The sequence below is a fragment of the Mustela nivalis genome, assembly GCF_964662115.1.
Source record: "Mustela nivalis genome assembly, chromosome: 9".
Classification (NCBI taxonomy): Eukaryota; Metazoa; Chordata; class Mammalia; order Carnivora; family Mustelidae; genus Mustela; species Mustela nivalis.
In genome coordinates this window covers 96,982,191-96,996,940 of record NC_139028.1, presented here as the reverse complement: position 1 = coordinate 96,996,940, position 14,750 = coordinate 96,982,191, and the positions used below count along the sequence as shown (strand labels likewise).

General features: G+C 41.1%; 1 protein-coding gene across 14 annotated transcripts in view; it reads left to right on the top strand.

Moving 5' to 3' along the window:
* LRRC4C (leucine rich repeat containing 4C) overlaps positions 1-14,750 on the top strand; it is a 1,100,263-nt gene that overhangs the window by 1,067,199 nt on the left and 18,314 nt on the right. For 8 of the 14 annotated variants that reach the window (XM_082748993.1, XM_082748983.1, XM_082748995.1 and 5 more), the window contains one exon: positions 10,506-10,572. The exons of 4 other annotated variants lie outside the window; for them this stretch is intronic. The gene's annotated coding sequence lies outside the window, so the exon portion shown is untranslated. Of the gene's footprint in view, positions 1-10,189; positions 10,242-10,505; positions 10,573-14,750 lie in introns of all 14 variants that reach the window. 2 more of the 14 variants (XM_082748989.1, XM_082748987.1) reach the window with 1 other exon arrangement.

Below are 14,750 nucleotides of genomic sequence, written 5' to 3'. Positions count from 1 at the left end.
GGGTGGCTCAGTGGGTTGAGCCTCTGCCTTCGGCTCAGGTCATGATCTTAAGGTCCTGGGATCAAGCCCCGCATCGGGCTCTCTGCTCAGCGGGGATCCTGCTTCCCCCCTGCCTCTCTCTGCCTGCCTCTCTGCCTACTTGTGATCTCTCTTTCTCTCTGTCAAATAAATAAATAAAATCTTAAAAAATATATACATAAGCACATCTGGAGAACTATGAATAATATTCAGTGGAAACCTTCATATACATTTCTGTTCTTCCTCCCTTAGGATGTGGGGAAAAACTCTGCTCTATCCTAGAGGAGCTTTCATGATCTGGTCCAGTTAGGTTCTGCGTCTTTCTCTTCACTGGGTCCCACACAGCTGGCCTGCACTGGGGTGTTTGTGACCTTGTATCAGAGCTCTTATTACATTTGTAGACTATTCTTAGTCTTTGCTAATGAGATCGTTCAGAGTTCGCCTTGAGTATCACATCTTAATCACTTGATTTCTGCAGACGTTTCCTTTCTCCAAATAAACTCCTCAAAATGCCTGCTGCTCTGTGCTCATTAACCTGGGAATGGCTTCTCTCACTCCAATTTGAAAATTCTGAGAGTTCTATCCTGATCAGGATTCTCCAGGCAGTCGCAGTGGGAGGAGGATTGCAGGCTCTTGAGTGTGGGGGGGAAAAAAAAAAATCAATGACCAAATTTCCATCTGCAAGGGGATTTTCCCTTTATGTAGACTTAGGGACTTCACTCTTTTTGCAGTGCAGCATAATTAAGATCCACCCAACTCCACTGTCTGCCCAGTTCCCACTTAATCATTTTATGCTCAATAAGATTTAGGTGACTCAAAGATAACAAAATAATTATTTATTTTGGGTTAAAATAGATATTTTAACCCAAAATGATTTGATGGAAGCTTCAAAGACATATTGAAGACAATAGCCCTCACTTAAACAAACCCAACATGGGACTAGAACTAAACAACAATATAGCCTTCTACAACATTTTTCCGCTTGCAGATGGTTGTTAGGTTGGTGACCTGTATTTCTATAGAATTGCCACTTTTGATTATGTTGGATTTCATTAAAGGTCTTTCAGATGCACAGATGGTCTAATCCAGAGCCAGAGAGCAGCAGCTCCTCTGCTCATCCTTGCCAAATTTCCACATGCCTAGGAATGTACAGGCATGCCCCATTTTACTGTGACCTGCTTTACTGTACTTCACAGATACTGAGCTGTGTGTTTTGTTTTGCTTTGTTTTGTGTGTTTGTTTCTTTTACAAACTGAAGGTTTGTGGCAACCCTGAGTCTGGAAAGACTGTTGATGTCATTTTTCCAACCACATTGGTTAACTTCATGTCTCTGTCACATTTTGGTGATTCTCACACTATTAAAATTTTTTTGTTAATGTATTTATCATGAGATTATAACTCACTGAAATCTCAAATGTGGTTAGCATTTTTTAGCAATAGCATATTCTTAATTAAGATACGTATATTTTTTAGACATATTACCGCACATTTCACAGACTGAAGTATAGTGTAAACGTAACTGTTCTATGTTCTGAGAAACCAAAAATTCACTTGATGTGCTTGCTTGATTGCGTTGCTTACTTCATCATGGTGGTCAGGTTTCCGAGGTATGTCTATTTTCTTGGTGTTTTCAGCTGGCTCTAATAAGACTGTTTCTTGATACTGTTGGTTTTAGAATCCTCCGTCCCTAAAATTTACTTTGCATTTGAGGGACAAAGGAACAAATTACATACCATAATTGATAAATTGAAAATATGGTTGCAGATAAATGGAGTTTTGAAATAAAAAATGGAAGTTAAACTCATTCTGAAAAGTTGAGCTTATTTAAAATAAGTTCGACAGGCACTTACGAGAAGAAATACTATGGAGACACTCTGGAGTGTCTTATGGGAATAGCTCACTGGGGAAAAGCCTAAGGTCAGGGAATAATGACAAGGATCTCATGTTGCTTTATTCATCCTCTAGAACCCAACAGTATATTATTAGGCTGCCAGCCACATTCCCATCAAATGGTTTGCTCAAGATGAAACTTTGGCCTTTATTAAGGGACTTGAATTTACAAACTATAGCACACTGTCATCTCTTAACTCTACCTTTAGTGAACTTCTCAGAACAGTTTAAAACTCTGCTCTCTCAGAACTTCAATCTAATGAAGGGGATAGATTATACTTGAATGGAATTACTGAAGGAGATAAATTCTACCTGACTCAAAATCATAATTTCTTCAAAAACACATAGCTACGAGAATAGATATTATTTTTATTAGGCCTACCTCTGTGTGTATTCAAAAGTGGTACCTAAAGTAAAAAGACAGTCTAGAAACTATAGTTCTGTAGAGATTAAGTACAGAACACAGGTAGACCACTGACCTGGTAACTGTTGTATAATGAAGCTCTGAAACTTTGTCAGATCTGTCCCCAGAGAGTTTTCGGTCACCTTGACCTGAAGAGAATGCATCCATCTCTGACGTTTCAAGGCAGAACTTGAATGATATACCATTTTCAGGGTAGAACCAAGTCACTTACGTTCTGCTTGAATGCTCCAGGGAACGGCACTGGAATGAGAAAGAATTGGAACGGCCTTGTTTTAAAACAAGATTGGTCACTGGGAAGGGCAGACTCTTGAAGTAAAGTTGGACAAAGCACACCCAGCCCTAGGAACTAGTACAAGGCCTAGACTCACAGAACGGATAATATTTTCAAGGGTCTAAGAATAGCCAGGGAAGTGGAGGTGATCCCTTCACACACATACTGGCACAGACATATGGAGCGTGGCAGTGGGGAGTTCAGGAGCAGATGGTATTTGGGCAGCTGGATCGGGTCGGCGGCATACGGCGGTTTTGGGGTTTCTTTTGCCACCATTCCCATACGTAATCTCTAAGTGAATATTCTTGTTGCTGCCTCCAGAAACAATCCTGAATTTTCTACTTCTCTTGATCCTTGCTGCAGCTACTCCCGATCAAGCCACTCTCACACCCATTGCTCATTTACTATCGGCCCCTTCAGTCAGTTCTCATGCATAGCCAGAATGAGAGTTTAAAAGTCTAAATCATACTATATTGTTTCCCTGGGAAACTCTGCAAGAGTTTGTCACTGCATACAGAATACAAAGAAATTGCTGTTCCAGGGCCACCGGGCCTAACTCTCTGTAGTGGGTTGAAGGGTGGCTTCCTAAAAGATATGTTTGCATCCAGACCCCCAGAACCTGTGGGTGTGACCTTGTTTGAAAAATGTTCTTTCCAAATGTAATTAAATTGAGGGCCTCGCGATGAGAACATCCTAGATTATCCAGATGGGCCCTAAATACAACGGCAGTTGTCCTTACAAGAGACCACCCATAAGAGAGACGTATGGAGGAGAAGGAGGCCGTGTGAGGGCTGAGGCAGAGATTATGGTTATTCGTCCAGGAGCCACTAGAGCTGGAAACAGCCAGGAAGAATTCTTCCCAAAAGACTGGAGAGTTCTGCTAGCATCTCAATTTCAGGCTTCTGACCTCTGCAACTGGGAGAGAATTGATTTCTCTTGCTTTAAGCCGTCAAACTGTGATAATTGTTGTGAAAACCAAAGGAAACCAACATACTCTTCATCCACGTCTCCTACGCTTATGGTTGCCTACGTTAGTCCTACTTGTCTAGCCCAAGTCTTCCCCTTGTTATTCTTTAAGTACAACATGCTTCTTGTCTGCATCCGTTTGGCCTGCTCTAACAAAACACCATAGACCAGGGAGCTTATAAAGAACAGAAACATATTTCTCATAGTTCTGGAGGTATGAAGTCAGAGATCAGGGAGCCAACATGGTCCTCTTCCAGGTTGTGGACTCTCATTGTGTCTTCAAAGACCTCACTGAAGCCTCTTCTAATCCCATTCCTGAAGACTTCCTCCTAATGATCCAAGCACCTCCCAACGGCCGGCCGCATTTCCCAATACCATCGCATTTGGGCATTGGGATTTTAACATAAGAATTTGAGAGGGAACACAAACATTTAGGTCATAGCATTCCCTCACACTTGGAGCCTTTAAATTAGCTGCCTTTTCTGGCTAGAAGAGAAGGTTTTCTTCTACATCATTCTGTGTCTGAGTTCTTTCTTGTCATTATGAAAGTTAAGCATTTTCTTTTGCAGAGGGATCTTACTAGACCAAATCTAGGTGATAGTTCTGCTCAGGCACCCCCTGCCTCCTCACTCTTTTATTTTCATTTCAATACTTATTTCTACCCGATCTTTTATATTTATTATCTAACCCCTAAAAGGGATGCTCTGTGAAGTGAGAGTTCTTTACTATCTGACTCACTACAGAATCCTGAGTGTCTGAAATAGTCCCTGGTATTCACTAAGCATTCAATTAATGTTGAATGCGATGTATGTCAAAAGCCTATTAATTCTGATCAGGATTAAGGTGATAATGTTTGATATCTAGAAATTTAAGAAACAAATCAGATCCTTAGTAGTTGAGGTCCAGATTTGGGTTATGTTACACTACTGAAGACTTAAACTTGTAAAAGAGGACAGGAATCCCGTATGAGATTACAAAGACATAGGGAAGATGGTCTTGGCCCTAAATTGGTATTATTTCCCAAAGTAGAATATTGAGTATAAGCTATTGGAGCGTAAGATCAGAGCTAAATCTGGAACAATGATGTCGGGAGGCTGAGTGTGAGAGTGAGGCCACAGAAGAATTGTTCTGCCTGTAAGCGGAGTCCACTGCCCACCTTCGACTGGAGAGAAGGACTGACAACATGGGGGAAAAGTCAGGCACGGGCAATAGGAGACAAAAACTACAACTGTCCATTGCTCTGCCAAAAAAAAGACTTGGCTTTCTGATAATCCAGATGTAATTTTCTAGTGAACTCGATCTAAGGGACAGAGTCTTTCCCCAAGAGGGCCAGCTTCAAATTAGGTTTAGGTTTGAATGCAATAACTTAAAATGATCTCATATGTTCTCAATGATCCTACAGCACGGTAGCCTCAAAAAGGACATATCCAGAGGTAGGTTGACACTGAGCACCCACATTATCTGGCTATGAGGGCTGAGAGGGAAGAACATCCCTGGTGATGCCATTATTTAGCCTTTTGTATCCTGTCCACCTTACCAGCAATTTAAGAAGCTTAATGAGGTCATCCTAATCCAACTCCGAAGTTAAGGAATGCATCATCTGAGGATAATGAATATCATTGGAGAACACAGTAAACCAGAATATATATGACCTGGAGGTCTTGGAAGCTACTCTCTTAGAACTGTCACTATGTGAATTTTCCACAGGTGGGGGAGTAATCTAATGTAGTATCCTTGGAGGGTCTTTGTGACTTTCTCATAACATTAGCTTAATGACAGCAGTCAGAGACTGGTGGAAATCTTATCTGGAGGTTTGCAGCCATTTTAGAGTTCCCAGAGATAAGATGTCTTGACGTAACCTTGACGTAATGGCATATAGCTTGTCCTGTAGAAGAGATGTCTTGACGTAACGGCATATAGCTTGTCCTGTAGAAGTCATTTCAGCATTTTTCATTGCCTCTGACTTTCCCAGAGGTTCTCTGTTGTTATTGTTAGCTGTATATTTTGAAAATGAAAAACAATCAAGTTGAGGAAAAGGCCTCCTGTATGTTTGTGTCTGTGGGAGTAAAAATGTGGAATAAATATATATCATGTATGGTGGTTGATATTTTGTGTCATTTATCTTCACTTGTGAGGAGAGATGGGATAAGTCACTCATGACTGTGGCGGTCCTGAGCCATTCTTCATCACACACTCATGAAGATAAATGTCACATTTACACAGACCACAGCCATCACGTGTCCTTTCAGAGCATAGATTTAGATCGGTTAGAGCAGGAGGTTGACTTGGTGCTGTTATTTGAAAATCAAGGACACTTTTGTTGGACCATCTCCTATTCCCACACATCCTGATCTCCAGTGTTAGGGTACTGTTGCCGCTACAGTGATATTAAGTAGCAAATATATTTTCATCCATGTCTATACTTCAGATACTCACTTCCCTTTGATTTCAAACTTTTATTTTCTGTGTATGCTCAGCACAGTGTTCTACAGTGCCAGTTGATTAATTGGCATACAGTGTTGGTTCTCACATGGTGATAAGGGATATAATGAAGGGCACTATGGACAAAATGATAAGTAAGTGGTTAATTCTCTCTGTGGGCAAGTCAGATGACAAAGGAATGAGTCAGAATAGAACTATTGAAAATTAATAATATTTGAGCAGCTTTATTAAGAGAAAACAGCATGGACATCTTAATTTTCCATGATGTACAAATGGCTGTGCTATTGGATTTTAAGGCAATGGCAGAGCAAGTGTGTTCTCTGCTCTGTGCTTGGGTTCCCTGCCATAGGTGATCAATAGAGAATGAACCGTTTATAGCACGGTACCGAATGTACTTATTCTGGTTTTGTCTGTAATTACTGTGCCACAGCTTGAAGGTCTGAAGTTAGAAGACTTCCCAGTGAAATAAAATTGTTGGCTCTTTTTCCCTTGGTTGGTACATGAAGGTATCTATAACTAGAAGTAAGCTGAAAAGGATTTGCATAAATTCCAGAAATGTGGTTGGCAAACTGGACATTTCCAAAATCACTGTCCCTCTTTGAAAACTGTAGTTTGAACCCTATGAAATCATTGTTATCGACAGTTTTTGATTGGGCCTTTCCTTCTAATCATACAGATGAAGTGTGTGATTCAGATTCCGGGTGTACTTTGAGTTGGTTCTTTCTGATACAAGCTATTTCATTCGCTTAGTCAAGAAACATTTATTGAACATGTACTAAATGGCAGTAACTGGGTTATGCGTGCCCATAAAATGGAATATAGTGCCTGTCCCAGCAAGGCCTGTCATCTAATGATGCAGAAAGACACAGAGGTAGGCAAGAACAATGTGGATGACGAACGCAATCATTGATAATGTCTCAATGCATATATTTTTTTTTATTCCCACATAGTACAATGTGTTTAAAAAGCGTGTGCGCACACACACACACAAAAAGCAAGTTCCAGGGCATCTGGGTGGCTCAGTCAGTTACACATCCAGCTCTTGATTTGGGCTCAGGTCATGATCTTGGGGTTGCAAGATTGAGCCCCATGTCAGGCTCCATGCTGGGTGTGGAGCCTGCTAAAGATTCTCTCCCCCTCTCCCTCCCTCAGTTCCCTTCCTCTCCCTCTCTTGGTTGGGGGTGGGGGAGTAAGATCCTACGTATTTTGAGAACCTTGGAACAATTCATGGCATAAATGCCTCCTTTCACCCTTTAACATGTTCATTTTGAAAGATTGTGTATCAGGCAGACCACTAGCCTAGAGCTCTAAATGCTTAGCTTCTTCTATTAATCGTTATCACATCAATTTTATTCCTTTTAAACATAACCCCATTACTTAACTTCCTTATACTTTAGCTTTTTCATCTGCAAACTGGAAAAATATAATCTATTCTGCTTACCTGCCATAACTGTGAAGGCCAGACAGGATAATGTATACGAGACAATTTTCTAATCTATAATGTATAACAAAAGCAAAGGGTAAGATTCTCATGACCATCTTTCTTGATACCAATCTTGTTTTTATGGTGCTAAGTAAAAGATCGAGGTGGTATATTTTCCCACGTCTAGGCATGATCCCGTATTTGGGGATGAGTACCATATTCAGCCCCAGCCACTCATTTTATAAAAGTGGATAAATTATTGGGGCGCCTGGGTAGCTCAATGGGTTAAGCCTCTGCCTTTGGCCCAGGTCATGATCTCAGGGTCCTGGGATTGAGCCCCGCATCCAGCTCTCTGCTCAGCAGGGAGCCTGCTTCCCCCTCTCTCTGTGCCTGCCTCTCTGCATACTTGTGATCTCTCTCTGTCAAATGAATAAATATTTTTTTTTAAAAGTGGGTAAATTATTTAGTCACCCCCCAAGTCAATAGAGTAGTTCTTAGTAATCAATGACTGAAACTCTCTCAGATGACAATAATCCTTCCTGTTATCTGAGAGCTTACAATATGCCAGGCTTAGTGGTTTATGGACATCACCTCATTTCATGCAGAGAAAAACTTCTGAAGTTGACTCTAAACTTTTCTCTATAGTGTGGAGAAGAAACGGAGGGGGGGGTGCTCACAGAGAAGCAAACACATCAGATATTGGACTAGCCTATTGGAATAACTCAATCATGCGATAGGGAATGGACTAGGATGTTGCAGTGGGGGGCAAGAGAGGTGATGAGACTCTTGATACACACAATTTCCCAAGGTATAGGCAATAAGATGTAAAGGTGATAGGCTAGATACAACAGGATGCAAAAGTGAGGATGAGGTGGAAAAATGGAGATTCAAGGGGACTTTGGTTTGAGTTACTAGGACGATGGTCCCTGGAATTGTGCTTGGCATACGGTAGGAACTTAAAATTTTTTGTCAAATGAATGAATTAATAGGTGACTGGAGTTGCTATTAAAAAAGTCTTCCTTGGAGATGGAGGTTGAGTTGGAATCAAGGGTTTTATATTGGACAGATCGATTTTCGATGCGTCCACATGGAGGTGTTGAGTTAGCAATTAGATGTGCAGGTCTGCATTACAGACTGGAGATGTTTGTAGATGGTGTTTAAAGCCACCGTGGGATCACATGGAAAGTGAGTCTGGACAAAGAATAGGTCCACTCCTGGAGCTCTGGTGCACGTCAGGGTTTTAGTGGCCTGACAAATAAGGCACAACCAGGGATGGAGGTGGAGCAGATTAGCCACCGAGGTAGAAAGAGAATCAAGAGAGTGGTTTCCCAGGAGCCAAGTGCAGACAGTGTTTCAGAAAGGACAGGTTGTTCACTATGTCAGATTCTGCTAATTTTTATCTAATATCAGTACTAAGAATTGGGAATGTGATTTAGCAATGAGCATGAGTTTCTTTCTTCTACCTCTTCTTTATCCTCTCTACATACACTAATTGCTACCCACTGCCTTGCTCTCACATTATTATAAATCCGGATCTGACATGTTAACTTGTCACTCACATTTCACGTGGTTCTTAAAACCATGTGGTTTGGGGGAACTTCCAAGAAGATCTTTTAAAACCAATAATGGAAAATCCATAGATCATCTCTGAAATAAATTTTAATTATATTCAGTTTTACTTATGTAATAATAGTAATATTCACTAGTAGTATATTGCTTTGAAGTTTGAGAAGCACTTTTACTTACATTCTGTGTTCCACAGAACCATCTATCACAGTCAAGTGCCCAGCTTTGAAGCTTACACCATCAGACTAGGCCACCTGCTAACACCTCCTTGTAGGAGTCACCAGCAGACCCACACTTCACTCCTCCTCATTCCTTGAAGATTTTAACACCTGCCTCCCTGCTGTTCTTTCCAGTCCTACTCCTGATAGAATTCTTGGTGATTTCAATATCCATGTCAGTCCCTTGATCTTGATTACTAATTGTGTGGGCTTTACCCATCTGGACTTGCTCAGGGTTTCCGCTTTATACTGTTTGCACCAACTGTATGTTTAAGCTTCGGCTGTAAAGATCTGTGTTTGTGGGAATTAAAGATTCTTTAGTTTACTTCATGATGCTTTGCAAACTGCCAGCACTGTCTCTTCATGTTTCTTCACTCTAAGTACTGTGTGGCCCTCAGCTCAGATTCTGACTTTTAATGTGCTATTGCCAGGGGAGTGTGGGAAGGAGGCAGGGACTAGGAATCGGGATGGATAGGAGGAAGAGATGTTAGCATCTCTTTTGTGTTTGGCTACAGAAAAAGAAAAACTAGAGATCACAGTTCATGCCTATGTCCAAACTCTGAGCATCCCATTTGACTTGAGTAATTCGGTGTGCTCTGTTTAACTATTTTCTACCCATCTTCAAAGTATTTTATCTCATTTGATCTTAAGTCATGGTTTTGGTCAAGACCCTGGATCAGAGAGAAAATGTGACTTGTTGAAGGTCACGCATCTGATAAGTCAGAACCGAGTGTAGAAGATAGGTCTTCTGATTCCAAATGCGTTTTTTCATTGGCATTAAAGAATGCATTGTTCCAAATGGCCAGTGGTTAAAATAGCTGCTTGGCTTTCTGCCTGGGAGCATGTTAAAATTCCGTGGCAATTCAATAAATATTGTCACCAGTGTTGTCTGTGGTGATGGTGGTGGCAGCAGATCCAGAAATGTGCTGAATTGTTCTAATGGATGCTTTTTTATTTTTTTATTTTTTTAGATGGGCAAACACGTTGCCTATTTACAGCATAGAGACCACAATGGAGAGCTAGGTGGGTGATGATTCATGCTAAATCTTTCCCACAATATGCTGAACACTACAACAGCAGCTAATGTGAAGTGGCTCATTATACACTGTCAAACCCAATAACAGCCATGACGGGCTTTGCTAGCACAAGCAACTTGTGGGAAGCCCAGCTACTGCAAACCACTACTGAACTGGGAAAAAAAAAAAAAAAAAAAGGCTGCAGTATAGTAGAAAAGACAAATTCCCTGAGTCACCTTTGCAAATTTCTTGTATGTTTCTCTTTTGCCAGCTTAGAGACAGCCTTCATGTTCCCAGCTTGAAACCAGAGATGACTCTCCTTGGGATTCATTTCTCTTGTGAGTGTCCCTTCCTTCGGTTGTATCTTATGGGGTAAAGATTTTATAAGGGACGGGGTGGCTCATAGACAGATCTGAAAATGTGGTTCTCCTACAGAAATATTCCCAAAGCTCCCTCGTCTACCTTGTCTTCTGCCAGCCAATCATGCCACACCCATAAATGCATTTCCCTTCTGGAGCACAGCATCCATAGGTAGTTCTTCTATCTCTACAGCGAGATACTGTGAGGCAGCAGGCAGGAGCACGGACTCCTTGCTCTTTGACTTATGATTGTGTGTCTTTTTTGTCTCCATTTAACTGTAATCTCCTGGGAGGCAGGGCCCTGGGTTTATTGATCTCTTTAGTCTAATGCCCATGAGCCATAGTTGTCCCTCCATAAATATTTATCAGTACAATTAATGCATTCCTTTCTAAAAAGTCCATAATTAAGCTAAGGACTGGGGTTTAATCTTCTTGCCTCCCTTGTCCCTAGCACAGTGCCTGATATATAGTAGGTGGAAACTCCATGTTCCCCTAGTGAGGGAACAGGGTATGAATGAGTCCATCCATCACATGGTTCCCTGTGGCCGAATTAAAGGCTAAGCAAACCTTTTCCAATCATCAGGGACAGAAAAGGGATGGCTTCCAATCATTCTTCATTCGGCCACCAGGAGTAATGCCCTAAAAGTGGTTGTTTATTTTGGAAGGCAAAAGCTAATCTGAAGCTGTTTTCTTTATTTTTATATTCAAATATCTATAAAACAGAAAAACACCAGAGACCTATTCATTGCTCACAAATGATCTATGGGGTAATAATGTGCTTGCTTTTCCAGCTGTGCTGCACTTTGGTGCTATCCTGGGTTTAATTGAAAATATGCTGTGACCTTGGTTTTGTTCACTGGACATGGGGGGTATAATTGGCATGAGGCCTCTGAAGAACTCCCTTTTAATGGATGTCATTTGGCTAATTTGGGGTTCGCCCATGGGAAATAATGTGAGAAGTCCTGTAAAAACAAGATACATTTTATTTGCATGCAATTCACATGAAGGTGATGATTTAGAATTTTTTAAGCTTTTTATTTTATACCTATTCGTTGAATTCTAAATGCTATCAGTATGATAATAGTATTGTCCCTAACAGTCTCGTGTTTCATCATAATTAAATAAACAGCTTGTGAATTTCAGTCCAAAAAAATGTCTGTGTTCCACTCTTAACTTAAGGGGTTTCCATAGAAACTGTGGGCAGCAAGTTTAACTGACATTCATTGGACTTGAGGCTACATGCAGTGTTGCTATCTCTCTGTTTTTCTGTTACTCTGTGTATGTGTCTCCTTCTCTTCCTTTAACCCTGGAAACTCTCTCCCCCTCCCTCCTCCTCCTCCTCCCCCAACCCCTCCTGGTCCTCCTCTGCTCCTCCTCCCCCCTCTCTTATTCGCAATGAGGAAGTAATTTGGACTCAGTTAGATTTAACAAATGCAATAATACTAAAATGAGCTCTGATACTTAAGTGTAATTGTGTTATTAGCTGGAAATGTTTTTCTTCAAAAAGAGAAGAATTGAGAGTGAAGTTTACTAAGGAAGCACATGCTGGTAAGAAGGAACCCTTGGCTGCCAGCTGGAAAGTTTGCAGGCTTCTTTTTTATTTTATTTTTTTTAATTTTATTTATTTGACAGACAGAAATCACAAGTAGAGAGAGAAAGGAGGGAGCAGGCTTCCCACTGAGCAGAGAGCCTGATGTGGGGCTTGATCCCAGGACCCTGGGATCAGGACCTGAGCTGAAGGCAGAGGCTCTAACCCACTGAGCCACCCAGGCACCCCCGTTTGCAGGCTTCTATCATGGTCCACATTTCCACCCCGGCTACGGTTTTTCCTTGGTTTAGGCAACCCACACTGATGTTTCTGTCTCCTCACTCCTGATTTTCAGTCTTCCAAATGGAACGTAAAATCATTGCGCTGATCATATTCCAAGAGAAAGAAGGAGTTTATTTAGAAAAAAAAAAAAAAATCCTATGTATTGTGTACCTACTGGGTGTGCAATATTTGCTAGATACTGGCATTTAAGTTGTCTAAGTTGATCCCACCACAACCATTGCCAGGCAGTGTGCTGGAAGGAAAAATGGATCTAGAGCTGGTGGTTGAAGTCCAGAACCTACAACAGGCTGGTTGAAGAGCCTTGATTATAGTGTGTAGATGCTCTGTCTTGGTTTCTCAAAGACAAAATGAATACGAGCACGTCTAAGAAGTGGTGTTTCATTAACATTAGTTATAATAATACAGCCAGCACAGCATAAGAGCGGTGTTTTCTTCCTCCCTTTAGAAACAAGTTGCCGAGAGAGTCAATTGCTTCTCCAAAGCGACATAGCTAGTAGAAAGTGTATCCATCTGGCACGGTGGGTAAAAGGGCATAGCGAGACAGACTGGAGATCATTTACTAATCGTGTGATTTGGGGTGAGCTACAAGCAGCATCTACTGCGCGCAGGTGTTAGGAAGATTCAGTCAAGTGTATGTAAAGTGCACAGGAGTATCTGCCACACAGAGAGCTGTGGTTTTTACTCTTTCTCTTTCCCTCCCTCCCCCACATTTCTGATTATATGTTTTTTTCAGTATGGATTCAAAATTTAAAAGAATGATCAGTCTCCAAAATCTACCCACTATGTATGTTTTATAAGTTATAAGTCATCTCACAATGCATAAACTCTCTAAAGTTATCCTGGTAATGAGACAGGAAGGACAAAAAATCACATGCCCACTTTACAGGTGAGGAAAAGGAGATTCAGAGTTACTGACCAGATCTCTGTATAGTGAAAGAGGAAGTAGAGTTTTTACCGAAGTCTGTGGGTTCCTTTTAAAATTAAAACTCTCAAAGTCTATGATTCTTTTTTTTTTTTTTTAAACATTTATTTATTTATTTATTTGACAGAGAGATCACAAGTAGACAGAGAGGCAGGCAGAGAGAGAGAGAGAGAGAGAGAGAGAGAGGCAGGCTCCCTGCTGAGCAGAGAGCCCTATGCGGGACTCGATCCCAGGACCCTGAGATCATGACCTGAGCCGAAGGCAGCGGCTTAACCCACTGAGCCACCCAGGCGCCCAAAGTTTATGATTCTTAATTTGGGTTCTATGTTCATGAGCTTTAAAGCTTCAACCTGCAGATTTTAAGCCGTCTTTCCAACAATGGTGAGAGGAAGACACTTTTAGCAGAGGGGTAGGAAAGGAAGGAAGGGAGGATACTTACAAAGTCTGTCTCTTAAGGACGTGTTTTCAGGTCATTCTCCCAGGATCCAGAGGGGCATGCAGAAATAGGGTTCCCAATCCCAGGGACAGAAGAGGCATTGATTTTGCATAGCAAGATGCTTTAGTGGGGTGGGGTGAAGTGGGAGGAAAAAGCTGAAAAGAAGCCATGTATCAGTCAGAAATGTTGGTGGGCTTCTAGAGAATTCAGGAAAGAGTAAAGAGCTTTGACAAGAGTGGGACAGGAGATGATTGCTGGAGAGCATAATTGTTACCCCCCATATATACAGATATGTTATGTATGTATATATGTAATGTATATACATATACAAGATTAATCACAATGCATATTTCTTTAATATATAATCATCATAAGGCTTCAAAGAGCTCATACTAGGAGAGAAGATGTTAGCTCTGTCATTTTTACCTGTGTGCTTATGCTTGACTTATTATTAGAATATTCACTCTGTGATGCCTTTGAAAGATTCCCTTTATGTTCCTTTCTCCATTTTGGGTTAGTTAAAAAAAAAAAAAAAACTGAATAAAAGAATCCCTGAAGCCACTTAGCCAGACAGACAGAGATTGTAGTATGTCACCAAGTGCTAAAAACATATGAGAAAGTAATTGTACCACAGATCACCCCGCTGTGTTATGGAACTCCCTCTTTTGCTCGGACTCCTCACATATGTTATGTGACACCTGGAACCATTGCCACATTAGTAAAAATGAATCTCTTTATTTCTGAGCTGAAAGTTAGTTATAGGGGTGCCTGGGTGGCTCAGTTGGTTGAATGTCTGCCTTCTGCTCAGCTCATGATCCCAGGGTCCTGGGATCAAGTCCTGTGTAGAGCTCCCAGCTCAACGGGGAGCCTGCTTCTCCCTCTCCCCCCTGACTTGTGTGCTCTCTCTCTCAAATTAAGATAAAAAAAAAAAACTTAAAAAAATTAGTTATAAATAGAAATTCTAATAT